Source organism: Pinus tabuliformis, chromosome 9 (assembly GCF_031772625.1).
Source record: "Pinus tabuliformis cultivar Carrire ecotype Pingquan chromosome 9, CPIR1, whole genome shotgun sequence".
In the NCBI taxonomy this organism is placed as follows: domain Eukaryota; kingdom Viridiplantae; phylum Streptophyta; class Pinopsida; order Pinales; family Pinaceae; genus Pinus; species Pinus tabuliformis.
In genome coordinates this window covers 530985653-530999474 of record NC_142307.1, presented here as the reverse complement: position 1 = coordinate 530999474, position 13822 = coordinate 530985653, and positions in this window count along the sequence as shown.

The window sequence follows — 13822 nt, the reverse complement described above, 5'->3', positions numbered from 1 at the left end:
AATTCTCCAGCAAAATCAAAAGCAGTCAGCATTACCGAAAATGACTACAAATTGATTGTTCAATTTATAAACAAAAATAGACCAGCAAACAAGCTATTTATTTCACAGATCTTTGAACTTCATGCGAAATAAACATAAAAACTGAATGCCCAAATGAGAAATAAACCATTTCTTATTTCTTCCTTAATTACAAATGTTCATTATTATAAATGTACTCTTGCAATACAGTTCCAAAGAGTAGAAAACTGAGATGCAGAAGATAAAGTTGAGCGTTAAATAAGCAATGTAAAATTACGCAATTTCCCACTTTAACATTTAATGCTCTCAATCTCTGGATTAGTAAAAACATCAAAGTTTTAAATTGAAATCCACTGAATTTAGATACTTCCAATATCTACGATGCAAGCAAAAATGTAAATTTTACATTAAATATGTAAAAAATTATAAAAAATAAATTTTGCATGGTTGATTTTATATAGTTATCCAAATTAACTATATAAATAAAAAATATATATAACCAAAACAAAGAAGCATAATCAAAAATATATACCATGCCACGTATTATATAAGTTTACTTTACCCATATAAGTTTTTGATTGAAACCTTAGTGGTAAACCTATATTATATTCAATTTTCACTTATAACTCTTTACCAATATCGTTTTTGATTGAAACCTTAGTGGTAAAGGTATATTATATTCAATTTTCACTTATAACGATGTGTGTTTTATGATAAACATAATAATGATAACATAGAGCCATTAGCCAATGCACAGTCGCAATGCAGCTTTATATTGCAATTCAGTGCTCTAAAAAAGTTGAACAATAATTAGAGATTACACATTTGTTACTCCCTTTATAGATGTGGGTAAAACAATGCCTGTGCAATGTCGAAAAACAGGCCTAATTAAACAGACAGTGAGATTCGAAAGGCTTTGAGAGATTGGCCTGGCGCGTGTATATATATATATACATTTCAGAAATAGAGGCGAAAAATTGCAATGCCTCTAATTTATATTGCACGAGTACTACCCCACTGCTAACAGTAATTTCGAACTTTCAAATGATTATGGTAGATATAAAAGGTACAGATGGACAAAAATAAGGAACAATGCCAGACACTAAAATGGGTCAACTACCCAACAATAAAAAAAAATGAAAATTCATATTGATGTCATAAATCCCAGCCCGATTGTCAATACCTACCTAGTATCAATTATAATAAATTTTGAATTCTTCCCCATTGCAAAAAACAAAAAACTCGGAGGAACCAGAGAGAATATAAATAAAGGGAGAAAACAGAGACTCTTCATTTTCAAATTAGTTCTCAGAAACAGCAGATTAATCGGCGGTGGAAAGAGGATGGAAGAATGCAGTGCAGGGTCCTGTTATGCCCCTGTTCATTTTCCACCACCGACACCCCTATTCTGAATTTTTACAGTGGAACACACTGGCAGACATTTTCAAGTGCATACTATGTATATGGTATTAAGATTATATCCCTTTAATAGATTTACTGTTCTGGCTGCAAATTTCCGATGGATATATATGCATTTAACTGAAGGATAATTACTCCTAAATGTTTATTGATACACCCACAGAAAATCGAAGTGGGCAGAATCAAAATCTCAAGTGATTTAGATTATCAATATGAAAAGCAAACTTGAACATGTGCAAGAATTATGTAATAACCTCTCTGTTACAACATTAAATCCTTGTATTGTAATTTCATTCTAAATCCAGTACATTGAAATTTGAATCTAATCGAATCAAATAGTGCTACTTCAATTAACATTAATCCTCAAAGACAGGCATTTCACACCGGTGGGAGCCACATGGAACAACAGAACTTTCAAAAACGTCAATTTCGAAAGTCGATTCCGTGCCAGAATCAATTATTGGTAATCTTGAGGCAGTTAATTGCGACATGAGTTTGCAAGGCCATGCGACTACATTTTTCGCATCCAACGCGGTCAAAAGCTTCTCAAACGCTATGGGAAAATTATGCGACTGAGATAAGGAATGTAGACTGCAAAAAGACGCGAATAATGATCTGAAATATCAAAATCGCTGGCCATGCAAAGAGCTGGTGCAGCAAGGATATTAAGAGACTGATTGGTTTGAATGAAAAATGTGTATTTGTTGAAATTGTAGGTCAATGTGGAGCCACTTTGGCGTGCGAAGTTCAAGTCTACGCACAGAAAGACAAAAGGGCAGCGAGAGAATGGCAAATCTGGTTTAAGTTTAAGCCAACGCACAGAAAGACAAAAGGGCGGCGAGAGAATACCAAGGCAGAGATAAACCGCTCTGATACCAACTGTTAGAAAACTAATAAACTTAAACAGCGATTCTGCATGCGGAAAGAACTGAAAAGAATCACTGAAACTTAATACCCAGGGATACGAGTTACCTCCAGCCATTGGTGAAACTCTTGATGCAACTTCTTTCTAAAAAAACCACGCTCCAGCTGCCCAAAAAAAAAGAAAAGAATGCAGAAAATCTGAAGGCACTTCCAAGCTCTGCTATCTCAGCTAGATGGTGTAAAACTGAAGGGGATTGAGATGCAAGCTTGGGGACCAAACAGATGAATTTATAGCTAAGCTTCCATCAAGCTTCTGATAGCTATGTGTCAGATGTCCCATAGATCAAGGCAGAGAACTCCAGATGGGAGTAATGGACCACTTTAGTAGCTCCTAACAATAAATTTATTAGCTGTAATTGATTTCCTTAACTTAAGGAAACTACTGCAGTTGGTTTCCATAAGTTAAGGAAAGATTGCAGTTTAAATTCCATAATTTTAGGCAGCAATTTTGCATAAACTAATGGAGCTTAACAAATATATAAAACTTTGTATTTAAAACAATATTTATTCTTGAAACTATCTCATCTAAATTTTTTAATTAAAATAAAAAGTATATAATAAATCATTAATAAATTGCAAACAAATATCTCAAAGAAATTAAAAAATATGTGAAAGCTAAATGATACAAATAAAAAGGTTATAGACGTTGGGCATTTCATTAAAAAGTTCCACTGTTATCCATGTATTTCCTCTAAAATCATTTTTTATTTCTTCTCGGACAAGATCTTACATTTCAAAAGTAGTCTAATCTCATTTGAAATCACTTCCAAATTAATACAATTAAAAAGATTAAGAGACTTCAAATTTTCAAGCCATTCTATTTGAAACGTTTTGGATTTTAACTCGTTGCATCTTCGATTTTGGTCCAACTCAAATTGAGAAACTCAAGTTGTGACAACCGCTACAATGATAACAACATTCATTTGGTCCTTGGAGGAGATAAGTCCAACACTATGAGGGAATGTTGAGGTAAAATGAATTCGCCCCAAGTTGATATTTTTCTGCAATCACTAGCGGTGGAATAAATGTATTCTTCTGCAATCACCAGTGGTGGAATAGATGTAGAGAAATGTTGAAGCATTTGCTTTGCTCCATACATAGTTTTCTTCATTCTTCCTAATATAAATTGCCAGGTCTCAGAGGACATTGTGAACTTGAATTACATCTCAAAATTAAAATACAACTTTCCTTAACTGTAACAAGAACGATCTACAAAAGACTTTACATAACTATGCCCTTTGTCCAATAAATAGTCCTCTTCTTTGTTCTTAACCAGACCTTCTACATTCCACATCTGCACCAATTCCTCTCGGGTAAATAATGCATCCTCATGAAACATGGCACAATTTTGAAAACCATTTTCCAGATTACCATGTCTCAAACTATCATATCTCCATTTCAATCGCTGATAAAAATTTCGATCAGGAGGACGATGGCTACTTGGAAAACTTGAATACATTGTTTTCATCTGACTAAAGCAGGCTCTTGCTAGTCATCGTTAGTTGTGGTTCATGTCATAGGTATCCACTGTTGTCTGAGAGCAGAGTAGATCACAACAGATTATGACTGTAAAAGCAGCAGAGCTCACTGGAACAGAGAAAACAGACCAGAATATGAATACAAAGTCAGGGAGCAAAGCCAACAAGAGGCAGATACATGGGTGCTTACACTGAGGGGAAGGAGGAAGTTAATGTTAACTAATCCTTTGGGATTGTTATTGTATATTGTATAATAAGTAATTAGTTTTACATTCCGTTTTTGTGGTTAATAAGTTACCGAGACACAATTGTCTCATACTTAGATTGAATTTGTATAAATAAATAATTTTATCAATAATATGACGCTCTTTCATTGTGTTCTTTTATTGTGGAGTTTATTTGGGCTTGTACAGTGGTATCAGAGCCCTGGTTGACTTGTTCCTAAACTCCATGTATTTGAAGTCTATTGTAAAGGAGACTCGGAATGTGAACACTGTGAAGATAGAGTGCAACATAAGGTTAATCTAGTGGAGCAATGTAGTGGGATGCCCAAACTATTGACTCTCTGTAAGTTTCATATCTTTCAGTCATAATGAAAGACGATTGGAGAAATTGAGTGGCATACATTTTTTAGTATTTACATTTACTGGAGTTCACTTGAATCACAATATTTGCATTTTCCATAGTAAACATGAGTTTAATGACAATAAAATTTATGAAGGATAATAAGATACATTTAATGCAAATGGGAGATGTCTGAAGGATACAAAGTTTGAATGATACAAGTTTTTTACAGAAAGATTTCTGAAGAATACAAAAAAAAATTCTGAAGAATACAAAATTTTTACTGAAAATGATACAAAGTTTGAATAATACAAGTTTTTTATAGAAAGATTTCTGAAGAATACAAAAAAAAATTTACTGAAATTTTTTACTAAAATATTTGTGAAGGAGATTTAAAATGAAGTATATATATTTTGGTGGCTGAAATTTTAATTGAAGGGGATATATATTTTTTGGTGTATATATATTTTGGTGGCTAAAATTTTAATTGAAGAGGGATATATATGTTTTGATGGCTGAGATTTTAATTAAAGAGTGATCAATTTTCTGGTGATTTGAAATACATATTTTTAAAGAGGTCATTGGTAATATATATATATATATATATATATATATATATATATATATATATATATATATATTATATATATATTAAGGCTAATAAAATTAGAACCTAGCTCTTTGCTAGACTATTTTTGAAACTTACCACTAAACCACAAAGTCAACTTTGTCCAACTTTGTTAAAACAAGAGGAGAAACAAATTTATATATTTTCAAAAGTATTGCATATATTTTGAATTTGAAAGAATTTGAAAGAATTTGAAAAATATTCGGCTACATAACAATTATGACTTCAATAGTTTTCATTGTTGGAGTTGTTTTTAAGGGAAATGAAAACTATCAAGAGTGGTTTAGAAAGCTTAAAGTGCCCTTGTTTTTAATGATTCGTGGGAAGTTTGTCAAGGCAAGAAGGATAGTGATGGAAAAGAAATTGCACTAGAGCCACTTGATAATGAGAAGGAACATGCAATTTGGGAGACAAAAGACAACAAGACATATGTATTAATAACTGCATTTGTGACAGAAGAAGTAAGCATATATATCATTTCTTCTGGTACTGCATTCAAAGCTCTAAAGAAGTTCAAAGAATTGTATGATTCACACTCAGAACTAGAAATTATTCAGTTATTGTTAAAGTTGTTTAATTTGGAGATGAAGGATAATGATCCTTTGAAGAGTGCCTCTGAAATAAAAGCCATTTTTCATGATATAGAAGCCACCGGAATTAAAGTAGATTTACAACTTACAGCTTTTATAAAATTCCTTCACCCTGTCTATTCAAATTATTCGGAATCTCTCCAAGCTAGTGGGCAGCTAAAAGACATTACATTTGATAAACTAGTAAGAAAAATAGCTAAGAGAGAAAAAGCTTTTGGGAAGAAAAAGGCTCCACCTAACTCTAGTGAAATTTGTGCCTTGCACAAAAGGATCAGAAGTTTCATGCTAAAACTTCTAAAGGTGATAAAAGTAGTAGAGGTCGTGGTAGGAGAAATTATAGAGGCATGGGAGGGGGAATAATCAGGGAGACAGACAACAAAATGATAGACAACAAAGAAATTTTAATGATATGCCAGCGATAAAATGTTTTAGATGTGGTAAAATTGGTTATACTTCTACTAACTGTAAAATTCCTTGGGAGAAAGTCAGTGAAAGGAGAGAACAATTAAATGAAAAGAAAGATCAACCACCACTAGATAAGGGAAAATCATCAGAGTCTACACATTACATTTTTGCTCACTGTAATTTTAATATGAATGATGTTTTCAACACTGCATTTTCTTCATGGTGAGATACTTGGATTTTGGATTCAGGAGCCACTTGTCACATGACATTTAGGCGAGATTTTTTTGAAACTTTCAGTGATGATATTGATGGTGTTATTTACTTTGCTGACAAGTCTCAAATTAAACCATCTGGCATTAGGTCTATTCGTTTGAAGATATCAGATATTGCAGATTATGTTCTACATGATGCACTTTATATTCCACAGTTTCAGTGAAATTTGATGTCTCTTATCCATATTTGGCAGTAGGGGCATTCTATTCATATATTTGATGACATCATTGAGATAAGAAGAGCATCTGATTATGCAGTTGTTATGATCGGTGTTGAAGAAGGTAGGCTTTTAAAATTAAATTGTATTTCATCTAATAATTCTCGTGAAAGTTCTGTTCTTTTGGCACAAAAAAATGATGTCCTGTCTCCCAGCGTGTTATGGCATGCTCGATTTAGTCACATCAATTATGGAAGCATCAAAATTATGAAAAAGCAAGGTATCAAAGGTCTTCCGACAATTCCAAGAAATATTACACCTTGTGATGCTTGTATTATAGGAAAGCATTGTAAACAACCTTTTCATAGTTCTTCTTTCATATCTTCATGAAAATTAGGTCTCATACATTCATATTTATGTGGACCTATGCCTATTGCAACTGCAAATGGAAATAAATATGTGTTGACATTTATTGATGATTACTCGAGAATGTGTTGGGTGTATTTGTTGAAGAATAAGTCACAAGTGTTTGATGTTTTTTAAAAAATTTCATTTGATGATTAAAAATGGAACTCAACAGAATATAGGCATTCTCAGAACTAATAATGATGGCGAGTACACTTCTCATGTTTTTGAACAATATTTGAAGGACAACGGAATCAAATATCAAACTATTGTACCTTATAATCCACAACAGAATGGCATCACAGAACGCATGAATAGAACTTTGCTTAATATGGTTAGATCTATGATGCTTTTTAAGAATATTAAGTTGATGTTTTGGGGAGAAGTAGTGCTTTGTGCAACTTACATTCGCAATCGTTGTCTTTCTTCTATCATCAATAATAAATCTCCTTATGAAATGTGGTATAATTGTCTTCCTGTTGTTCAAAATTTTAGAGTCTTTGGTTCTCTATGCTATGCATTAATTCCTAAACATCAGCTAAACAAGTTTGGTGTTAGGAGTCGTAAATGCATTTTATTGGGATATTCTACTACTTCCAAAGCTTATAAATTGTATGATGAGGAGAACAAGAAGTTCATTCTTTCCAGAGATGTCATTTTCCTTGAATCAGATAAAAGTAATTCCACTGTTGATAAGAAACTGGCTCATTTGGAGAAATTTGCATCTAAGAAGTTCTATTTTGAATTTGATAATGTTGTTCTACACACTGAAGGGGGGATTCCCATTCTAGATCAGTGTGTGATTCTTCCATATTTGACTCATGAGAATGTTATTGTTGAAGAAAATTTGGATGATAGTAATGTTTCTGTAGGACCAGAAATTGCTCTTAAAGAGCCTATTCTTGAGCCTGTTTTCCAAGATGAGCAACCATCACAACCACTTCAACAACCTTTACAAAGATCTACATGTGCTCGAAAAGTTCCAAGCAAGTATGATGATTTTGAAACAGGAATGTCTTCTAAAGGTGATTCAGGTAATGTTTCTCATGACTGTGAATTCAATCATTGTACAATTAGTGAACCTAGTTGTTTTGAAGAAGCCGCTAATTGTGATGAATGGAAGGATGCAATGCAAAAGGAATATGATGCACTTATTAAGAATGGAACTTGGAGGTTAGTGGATCCTCCTGCAGGTATCAAACCCATTGGTTGCAAATGGGTGTATAAGATCAAATACAAAGTAGATGGTTCGCTTGATAAATACAAGGCAAGACTTGTAGCAAAAGGCTACGCTCAGAAGGAAGACGTTGACTACACAAAGACATTTTCTCCTATAGCAAAATGGGGCACAATTAGAACTCTGTTTTCTCTTGCAGCTTAGAATAGCTGGAAGATACACCATATGGATGTTAAAACAACTTTTTTGAATGAAGATTTGAAGGAGGATGTTTATATGTTTCAACCTGAAGGTTTTGTTGTTAAAGGCAAAGAGAAAAAGGTATGCAAATTGGTTAAGGATTTGTATGGACTAAAACAAGAATCTCGTGCGTGGTATAAAAAGTTAACTGAACACCTTCTCAAGTTGAATTATAAGTTATTTGATCTGGATGATGCAACTCTTTTTGTTAAGAAAATTGGAAAGTCAGTTGTATATTTGGTTGTGTATGTAGATGATTTGATGATCACAGGAAACAATGATGACTATATAGCATCTGTTAAAAGAGAATTATTAAAAGTTTTTGACATGACAGATTTGGGTTTATTACATTATTATTTAGGGATTGAAGTTGATCAGAAACCAAAATATATTTTCATTTCTCAGAAAAAGTATATTGGCCAACTACTGGACAGATTTGAGATGCAGGATCGTAATCCTGTCGCTACTCCTATGGAGCAGAATTTGAAGCTTACTTCCACTAGAGGAAGTATGCTTGAAGATCCAACAAAGTATAGGCAACTTGTTGGAAGTTTAAATTTTCTAACTACTACTCGACCTGACATAGATTTTGTTGTAGGGATACTTTCCAGGTTCATGCATAAGCCATGTGAAGGTCATTGGAATGCAGCAAAGCGAGTGCTCAAGTATTTGAAAGGCACTCGAACATATGGCATCAAATATTCCAAAGTTGCAGATTTCCATCTCACCGGCTATTCAGATTCTGATTTTGATGAAGACAAGGAGAATGGAGTCTCTACTTCTGGTTATGTGATGAGTCTTAGATTAGGAGCCATCAGTCAGAGATCATGCAAGCAATCTGTTCCTGCTGATTCTACCACTGAAGCCGAATATGTTGCAGCAGCTCAAGCTACAAAAGAAATCATTTGGCTTCGCAAAATACTTGAAGATTTGCAGGAGAAACAAAAGGCTTCAACTCCACTACTCGTCGATAACTCTTTTGCAATTCAGTTGGCCAAGAATCCCAAGTTTCATGATCGAAGCAAGCATATTAACACCAAATATCACTTGATTCGACATTATGTAGAGGCCAAAGTTATTCATTTGACACATTGTCCTACTTCAGAGAAAATCACAGACATATTTACAAAGCCATTGGGACGTGAAAAGTTTGAAAAGTTCAGAATGTTACTCAGCATGTTAGATGTCCCTTCGGATTAAGGGGGGAATGTTAAATAATCATTCGGGATTGTTATTGTATATTGTATAATATGTAATTAGTTTTACATTCCGTTTTTATGGTTAATAAGTTACCAAGACACAATTGTCTCGTTCCTAGATTGCATTTGTATAAATAAGCAATTTTATCAATATTATGACTCGCTTTCCTTGTGCTCTTTCATTGTGTTCTTTTATTGTGGAGTTTATTTGGGTTTGTACAGTTAATTGATGGTAATGGGGATTGGATTAGATTGGATTTGATGGAATGCTGAAATATATAGTGGAGAAGCCATTATTGTGTTTCTAGACGAACCAAAGAAAAAACAGAACACTCTGTGACATGGAGGAGAATAGAAATAACAGAAGTCTGTGATCATTTTTTGCACCAAAAAGTTTGTTCCATTACATTATTTCAGCAACAATTTTTAACTGATGACCTCTCCGCTCACTGATTCATTCATGTTTATCTTATTCAAATTTGTACATTATTTTACTCTAAGCTGGAATGGTTGTAGAAAGAAAATAAATTTGAGGGGTTGGAAAGCATTTTATGCTTTTCAAAATAGGTGTAGAGAGGCAAAGTTATGGGACTGGAAAACCACTCAAACTCTTTTTGGGCTTCTAGTGATTCCGGTGATTCTCTATGGTTGTGAACTATGGGCTAACAGTACATCTGACATGCAGTGGAGACAAATTGAGAAAATTCAGAAGCGTTTGATTACAAACACATTTAAGATTAAAAGTGCAGTTCCTTATGATATCTTGTTAAGTGAAATAGGGATTGCTCCTATTGAAGCAATTTCTATGGTGTGAGTCATAAGGTATTTAAAAAAAATTGAGCAAATGGAAGAGGGTAGATGGCCTAAGGTTGTCTTTAATGATGGACTGTGCAAGAGAAAAAAAACTTGGATGCAGCAAAATAACAAATGGTTTAGTAAATTGGGTATTTGCTTGAACACATGTCTCATAAACAACAAAGAGATTAAAGTTTTTGTTATTGAAAAGTTTCACAAGCGTACTTGGGATAAGGAGCTAGGAAGAAAGAAAAATTACTTTATTGAAGTGTTTAATCTCACTCATAGTCATCAACCAAAATTATACATAGATGCCAATATCTCTTGGAGAGCAAAAATTCTTTTTGCTTAGTTAAAGACTAATTCTCATCAACTCCGTTGTGAAACAGGGCACTGGAAAAGGCCAAAGGAAGTGTGGGAGGAAAGAGTATACATTTTTTGTTTTTCCGGAAAAGTAGAAAAAAAAACCATTTCATTTTAGAATGTGAGTCCTTCAAAGACAACATGGAAAGTTATGCAGATATGTTGGTAACTAGCTCTTGGGATAATCTATTTATAGAGGGGTTTGTCGAGAAGTTGGGAGCATTTATTTTGAAGCTTCACAGAAAAATAATCGAATACATCAAGCAGATGAAGAAGCAATATGTCCCATAGGCTATCTTTAGCCTCGTGAACGTTAAAATAAATTCGTTCTTCTTTCTTTATGAATGTAAAGTTTCCAATGAGCACTTAGCCAAGACAAGTTTATCCATTACATTATCTGAGCAACAACTTTATTTGATAACTCCACTCACTGACCAAAAAGTGTATTCCATGTCTAGATGACTCACTGCACCACTACTTTAAGGTATTAAAATTTGTAAATTATTTTATTCACTGTGTGAGGTTTTCTAGGAGCACTCAAAAAATAGTGTACCAAAAAGTTTAACATTATATTATTTAATGAGGCCTCCACTGACCGACCAAAAATTTAATTCCATGTGGCAATAGTTCATTCAAATGACGTTGCACTACATATTTATGTTATTAAAATAAGTGGATTATTCTACTCACTTTCTGAGGTTTCCCAACACTCACAAGTTTTTGTCACTTGCAGTGAGCTCTCATTACATGGAGGTGTGGAGTCATCTTGTACGATAGTATTTAATGTTGCTTCATGCAACTCAATTGTAATATATTAAATATTTTCTAGAGTGATTGGATTTTGAAGATTTAAGGATTTTTTTATATAAGGTGGTTAAAGTTAGAAACTCATTGTTAATTGGAAGAGATTAAAAAAAAAGAGGAAAAATAAAATTAGTGATGTTGAGATGGCTAAATTTAGGTTGGATTTATGTTGGTTTATGTTAGATTTAGCAGTTATCAAATTACCAATTCAAATCTCATGAAGAAAGATTGAGAGTGAGAGTTATTTACAATCAAACATTGTTTTTAAAAATATATAATTTTTATTTATTGTTACCCAAAATGCTTGATTTTTAGTCATTACTATACTTAAAAAAAAAAAAAAGACAAAACAACAACAACAACAACAACATATGATGTGATCTAATTTGATACTTAATACAATTATTACCAAAATTTAATATAGTTTTAACTGATTTTTATCAAATTATATATTCTTTAAATTATATATCATAAAATTTATTATAAATTTTAATAAAAATTAAATGAATTGGTTTATATATACATATTATATTTCAAAATCATCTAGAAAACATTAATGTTTTAAGTAATATCTCTCTCTCTATATATATAAAACTGGTCTTTCACCCATTATTTATATATATATAGATATATGTATATATATATATATATATATATATATATATATATGACTAGTCTTTCAACCATATATATATAAGACAATGTCTCAAATGAAAAAAAAAAGAAGAATTTATTTAGTTATGTTCAAAAGATAACAATGAAGTAAGATAAAAATGAATAATTTGCACAAAGTTTAGACTCTCAAATATTTTGAGAAGATTACATGATATATTAATAGAAAAATAAGACAATATGTTTATGAACTTATTATCTTTAAACGTTAATATTAAATTGATGTCTTTTTTTAGAGAATTAATTTTAAAGTTGTGCTCAACATAAACATGAAAGAAATGAATGAAATTAAAAGCATATTTTATTTATTTTGTTTTTTCAAAAAAAAAAAATTGAGAAAAAATTTTCCATCATAAATTCACGTTTCGCCTAAATATAATCATCGTAGACTCATTAAAAATGTGAAATTTGGATACTCCTTCCTTTTAAATAATTTTAAACGCACTTTCAAGACTAAAATTTTAACATACATATCACAGTGTTTGAACCTAAAGAAATGAGTGTGAATTCAAATAAAGGATTCTCCTTGCCACGTAACTAACTGGAATCCTAGTTACCTATCCCAGACTCTATGTGTAAACTACCTTTGACAATAGATCTTTGGATTGAACTTAAAACTGGAAAAGATAGATCTACTTTAAGAAGAAAATTTGAAAGAAGGAAGATTAAGTTTGTCCTCAAATATGCATATGTACCTGGTAAGCTAGATGTCACACTTTACCATCAAATGTATAAATTTTAAATTCTTTTAGCTCTGGCTTCATGTACCAGAGTTTGAAATGATCTTCTATTGACTCTCTTTGCCAACCTCCTCTTACCCCTATCAAACTATCCATTTCATCTTAAACTTGTCTAGAATAGACAAGAGACTACCAAGTGACTTATAATTTCCTCACAAGGGCTTCACTTTGTTGACCAATATCTTACCACATTCATTCATAAATGAGGTTTTAAAATTGTGAAAAATAGAGTCAATATATTGTAGGTATTGGTAGTAGGGATGTGGGTTAAGGGGGTTTATAGATATTGGGGGGTATAGAAGGGGGTATTCAATAAAAATAGGGGATGTCTATTAAAAATAGAGGTTTTTTTTATTAGAAAGATGTTTTTAAAGTGGGGGTTCAATAAAATGATTTTGGGAGGTTTTTATCAATATCTTGTGAGATTACATGTTTTATTTAATATCCTACTAACATAGGTGTTGTGAAACAGGTTTCCCTTGTGGCCTTACTTATTCCTCTTATACAACATGTCCCAAGTAAGAGCCTTATTCATTATGGTCAACCATATAAAAAATCTTGCTTTTAGAAGAGGCCTAATCTTACATAGTGGTTTCCACCACAATTGAACTTCTTGAAGCCTATTAATTGAAAACATAAGTTTGTATCTTAATCTTGGAATGTAGAAATACCGGGATGGATTTTTGGACCAAACCATCCCATCCTCTATATCCTTGATTCTGGCATGACTCACCTTCAATTTAGCTATATAGGCCTCCCATAGTTCACCTTCAAAACCATCTAATACCATATATCTTTATGTTTTTTCAACTCTTGATGTTATATAGCGGAGATTTCTAGAGAGACTACCTAAACTAAATTATATATACCCTTCTGTTGAAAATAAGAAATCATGTTTTTAGAAATATTGTATGCTTCTTCACTCCCTACTCAGGAATTAGTTCCTACACTTACTCTTTCACCATTACCTA